The following is a 6,000-nucleotide window of genomic DNA, read 5'->3' on the forward strand; positions in this document are numbered from 1 at the left end:
AGGAGAATTCCTGTTTCTCTATATCCTCACTGACACTTGATATTGCCAGCATTTTTTATTTGAATCATTCTAATAGTAATATAGTAGTGTCTCATTGTTTTTTTAATTTGGGTTTTTCTAATAAGTAATGACACGGCACATCTATTCTTGTGTTCATTTGGCATCATATATCTTCTTTGGTGAAGTATTTGTTCAAGTGTGGTGTCTGGTTTTTAAATTAGGTTGCTTATTTACTTATTCTATTTTCTAAGTCGTTTTTCTAAATGTATTTTAGATGCAAGCCTTTTGTTGTGTATATGATACACAAATAATTTCCCCCAGCCTGTGGCTTTCTTTTTACTCTCTTCATCGTGCTCTTCATGGAAAAATGGGGGGGAAAAAGAAGTGTTCCATTTTGATAAAGTCCCTATCATTTTTCTATTTATCATTTTTTTTTGTATGGTGCCTTTGAGGTCAAATTTAAGATGTCTTTGCCTAAGCCAAAGCCATGAAGATTTAGTTCTGCCTTGGCCTCTAAGAGTTTTATAGTATTATATTTTGTATTTGGGTCTCCATTTCACATTAATTGTATCTAGTGTAAGGTGTGAGTCAAGGTTTTCTGTTTTGTTTTGTTTTGTTTTGTTTGCATATGGATGTCCATTTTCTTACAGCACCATTTGTCAAGAGGGCTATCTTTCCTCCATTGCATTGTTGTCAAAAGGCTAAAAATCTGCTGATATTTATGTGCACCAGAGAACTTCTGGATTTTTGAATGCTATTCCATTGGCCTGTGACTATGTTTTCATAAATGCCATCCTATCTTGACTACCATAGCTTTCTAGTACCTCTTCAAATTTGGTAGTGTGAGTCCTCTAACTTTGTTCTTTTTCAAAATTGTCTTGACTATTCTAGCTCCTTATCTTCCCATATACATTTTGTAATCAGTTAGTGTGTGCCTACAAAGAACCTTGCTGGGATTTGGATTGGCACTGCATTAAATCTGTGAATCAATTTTGGGAGAATTGGCACGTTAGCTACATTGACTCTTTTGCTCCATGGGCACAGTATGCCTTTCTCTCTATTTGGGCACTTTTTGTTCTCATTCATCAGCATTGTGTAATTTATGAATTCTGACCCGGCACCTATTTTGTCAGATTTATGTCTCTATTTTCATTTGGGGGAGCTATTCTAAATGGTACTGTTTGAAAATATTTTATTTACAGTAGTTTGTTCATTGCTAGTATCTAGTAATGCAATCGATTTTATATATTGATCTTTTATTCTGCAACCTTGCTAAACTCACTTGGTGCTAGGAGCTTTTTTTAGGCTCCTTGTGATTTTTCTGTGAGGAAAATTATACTATTTGTGGATAAGTTTAGTTTTATTTTTTTGTTTAAATCTGGACACCTTTTATTTCTTTTTCTAGACTTATTTAATTTGTTAGGGCTTCCAGTACAATATTGATTAGGAGTGTAAGAGTGGGCATCCTTGACTAGTCTCTACTCAAGAGAAAGCATTCGATATGATGTTGGTTTCATAGATACTCTTTATTATGTTCCCCTTCTATTCCTACTATTCTGAGAATTTTTATTACAAGTGGATGCTGAACTTTGCCAAATGCTTCCTCTGTATCCATCGATAGGATCATATATTGCGATGAATTGCAGTGATTGATTTTTGAGGGTTGAATCGGGCCTGCAATCCTGTGATAAACCCCACTTGATTATGTAGCAGATTTTAAAGGAACGCTTCGAATTTTTAGTTTCTCTTGAAAATTCAGAAGATCTTGCAAGACTGAGTCAGAAATCCTGCCTGGCCACAAGCTAGAATCGAAGAGAGGCCATCCTCTAGCCAACTGGCAGGTGCCCTCGGTAAACCACAGTGGAAGCCAGAGTCGAGACCTATTTACCGTGGCATGTGCACGCTTGTTTTTGTTTTTTTTTTTTTTTTTTAAGCAAAGAAGTATTTACGACAATGTCTTCGGACAAGCGGGAAGTAAAAGATAGACAAAGAATGCTGTGTATTTCAAGGAAAATGGAAGAAAGCACATAATTTCTGGCATGTCATCAATATTCCCAGGCATTTTTCTCACACCTGCCTGCTGCTATCCCAGTTGTCACACCTGCGTCCCTGTAGGCATCTGGATTTGAAGCTGTAAATGAATAATCTAGGCATTGCTCCCGTATATGTCCAGTACACAACCATGCCAGACCTTAGTTGCACTCATGATTCTAAAACTAATTTCAAAAAGCAAATAAGTACATAGTAAACAAAAAGTCAGAGTTTCCGAGAGGAGATGCCTGAGAACCCAAGTCTCCGCCTCACTTTTAAACCCTCCTACCCTGCTGCTTCTCCCCCAGAGAAGACCACTTTCCCCATTCTCTCGACTGTCCCTCTGGAGGCCCTCTGTGCAGCACATACATCTGTGACACTGGTACCCAAATGAGGATGCCGTACACATTTCCTCACCTTGCCTTTTCCCCTAACTACAACACAGTATGCTAAATGCATTTTCTCTTCCTTATGATGTTCTTTTTCAAAAAAAAATTTTTTTTAACGTTTATTTATTTTTGAGACAGAGAGAGACAGAGCATGAACGGGGGAGGGACAGAGAGAGAGGGAGTCACAGAATCTGAAACAGGCTCCAGGCTCTGAGCTGTCAGCACAGAGCCCGACGCGGGGCTCGAACTCACGGACCGCGAGATCGTGACCTGAGCCGAAGTCGGCTGATTAACCGACTGAGCCACCCAGGCGCCCCTTCCTTATGATGTTCTTAAGACATTTTCTTTTCTCTAGCTTCTTTTATTGTAAGAATAGAGGACGTAATACAGAACATGCAAAATACATGTTAATAGACTTTATGTTATCAGTAAGGCTTCTAGTCAACAGCAGGCTATTAGTGCTATAGTTAAGGTTTGGGGGAGTGAAAAGGTTTACACAGATTTTTGACTGTGCGAGGGGTTGGCACCCCCTAATCTCTGCACTGTTCAAGGATCAAACCCATCCATGTATATTTAATGCATTATGTTAGATAGCACAATATGCATTGTGACAGGCGGTCCTGAGTGTTATTGTGGAAAATAAAGTGGAGTCAGAAGACAGGAAATATTGAGAAACGGGGTTGCAGTCTTAAACTGAGTGGTCAGGAAAGGCCTCACTGAGAATACGGCCTTTTGGGAGGGAGGAAATTGTACACCTGGATATACAGATGACTTCCTTCTTTTTAAGTGCAGCATAGTATTCTAAATGTATGGTACATGGTACGTTTCCCAATCTGTGATAAGCGACTACTAGGCTGTTTCTGCTGTATGGCCAATAAACAAGGCGACAGAGATTATCTTTGCAACCACCGTTCGGATATATGTGCAAAATTAACTAGCATGGGAAAAATCTTAGAAGTAGAGCAGCTGCACCGGAAGAAAGAATCATCTGTATCCGTTCCCGTGTTGCCCACTAGAGAGAGTTTCTTACGGAGAGGGACCAAATCTTAGACATCACTGGATTTCCTGAGCTAAGAGGATATTTTTGGTTTGAACGCACAACGGCTCAGAACTGACACAGAGCGAAATGGCTGGAGTAGGGCTGTCCATTCTTCTAGTAAGCACACCAACTTTCCCTGTTCCCCAGACTATATCCTCCAGCTTCAATACACAGCCACCACCTTGGACTCTAACTGACTTGGCGGAGCTTATCTGGGGAAACTACCAAGGATAGAAAGCGAAAAATCTCTTCCTTCGGCAATAAACAGTATGTTTTTTTCCTCTGCATAGAATGAACACTGTGCCTTCAGGGTGTTAATCCTTGAAGACTCACCCCGAAGGCAAAACGAATAATTCACTTTACACACTTAGGTACTGGCAGACTTATAAACGTGTCTGTCTTTGGGGTATCCAAAGGAGTCTACACGTCCTGAAGGTCAAGATAACTAAGAAAGCTGGCACATTCCAAGGACTGTTAAAGTTAAAATCAGCCTCGTTTGGGGGGGGAAAAATAGAAAAACAAAAACTCTCCTGGCCAAGACATGATGGATATGTAGCAACTTAGAGCCCTGATAATATTTCCGGGGGATGTCAGAACACTTACAATTATTCAGTGCTTAGAACTCATTTGCTCCCCGGCATTATCTTTGTTGGTCACAAAAGGAAGTATCCTTGAAGTGTATAGGGAAAGGTCAGCTCGTAAATATAATAGGCAAGCTCTTTGCTTTTAGTTTGGTTAAAGAAGGTAAAAAATATATATATACAAATAAGCAAGTCAACTATAAACAGCTGGATGGTATGCCTGAATTTGTAGGGCCAGAGACCCTTGCAGGTGCCAGGGCCCCGTATTCCCAGGTAGAGCGACAAGAAACAGTTCCTATTAAGCCCTCATATCTTATTATTTTTATATCATAAATTGCCGTTAGGCCTTCCCGTGGAAGAGGCGATGATGATCATTTACACATGCTGGACAGATAAATGATTCAATTCTTAGTTACAAGAGACTGTTGACAGTGATTACTGATGCTCATTTCTTTCACGCGCATTATATAGGGCAGGAAACTCCAGGTTTAGAGGCCTTTCATGTTTTTTCAAAGTAAATCAGTCACTCCCATAATAATTATTTATTATTCCACGTTGGCAGACGGTTGGATGCATTTATGACAGTTAAGAGCTTTCGACAAAATGCTGCAAAGTGATGCAACCAATAAAATATTTTATAGCATGGGAGATAGCAACAATAATTAGAAGGCCTGGGTACACAATGAGAGAAAAGACAGCGAGGTTTTCCCAGTGACTCCTGGTGAGTCTCCACCTATGTTTTCGGCTTGTTCAGGACCAAGGAGCTGGTATTCACCTAAGATTTGGATTCAGACCACCAGGGATCTTTGCAAAGAGCTTTCTTCCCGAAATATCGTCCACCCTTCGATCTGTTTGTATAGTTTACTTTTTGTTCTTAATCCCAACTGTTACCAAGCATTTTCTATGCGCCAGGTATCCTACCGACACCTGCGTAGACTCTTACCTCTCTGGAAGGACCCTTGACCGAGAACGGCATGCCTTCCAGCTGTTAACTGTGAATGATGTCCTCTTCCTGCTCCGTGTCTAGCTTTATTCCAGAAGTTTCTCAGAGTTACGCTTCCATGAAAACAGAACGTTTCAAAAATCTAGGTTTGTTTGTCACAAGGGTTGCTTCACGTTACTTTATTTCTTAAAGCTATCTCTCTTTGAGAACACATTAGGGGAGAAAATGCCGGGAAAAGTTAAGTTTTAAACTTCACACTGTTGACTGCCAATCACCTCTCTGAGGTACAGGTTGCTTAGGTCACCTCTCAGAGGTATTATGTGAACAGTCAGTCCTGCTATGATTCCACATATGCATTCCTGAAAGTCACCACACTGTGAAAAAAACCAATAAAACCCACAGGCCTTATGGGAAAAAATGGGGGTTGGGTGCAAGACTCAAAAACATCAATAACAGGTTTTTTTTTTTAAAAAAAGTAAAAAACGTAAGAATATAATGAAAATCCTAGCACCATGTTACAGGTGTTAAGTGGTTACAAAATACGTAAAATAATATGGCACTTTACCTTGAAAAAGACCTGAAGTCTGCTTGTAGAAATGGATGTTGGAAGGATTGTAGTTTGTTTCTGTGAATTAGCAGAAGCAGGGTCACCTGAAATCTGATGGAAACTTCAAACACCAGATGTGGGTGGGTATGGCTTCTAACACGGAGTGAACCACGGTAGCTGGTAGATGTCCGAGGTGTGTGTATATGTGTGTTTGTGTATTCTTAAATGGCTTCCACTGGCAGAGTGCGGTTTTCTGTGTTCACCCACCATTTCTTACATAAGAAATTGTGCAGAAGCCAAGTTCCCACGATGTTCAAATTGTTCCCTAATAGATCAGTCAAATCTTGTGTTCTCAAAACATATATTATAGCAAGGCTGAATGTATATATGAGAATGTGTTTTTACTCTCAACATAAACTGTTAATGTAGAGTGGCTCCTTTTTGAAATGTTGAAAATATATAAAATGGTA

The 6,000-nt window shown here is 39.8% G+C and overlaps 1 long non-coding RNA gene across 3 annotated transcripts in view; it reads right to left on the reverse strand.

Moving 5' to 3' along the window:
- LOC113595235 (uncharacterized) overlaps window positions 1–5,316 on the reverse strand; it is a 74,494-nt gene extending 69,178 nt beyond the window's left edge. For all 3 annotated transcript variants that reach the window (XR_003415718.2, XR_008293504.1, XR_008293503.1), the window contains exon 1: window positions 4,984–5,316. This is a non-coding gene — a long non-coding RNA (uncharacterized LOC113595235). The remainder of the gene's footprint in view (window positions 1–4,983) is intronic.
- Between the last annotated feature and the right edge of the window lie 684 nt (window positions 5,317–6,000).

This window comes from Acinonyx jubatus, chromosome E2 (genome assembly GCF_027475565.1).
Source record: "Acinonyx jubatus isolate Ajub_Pintada_27869175 chromosome E2, VMU_Ajub_asm_v1.0, whole genome shotgun sequence".
NCBI lineage: Eukaryota > Metazoa > Chordata > Mammalia > Carnivora > Felidae > Acinonyx > Acinonyx jubatus.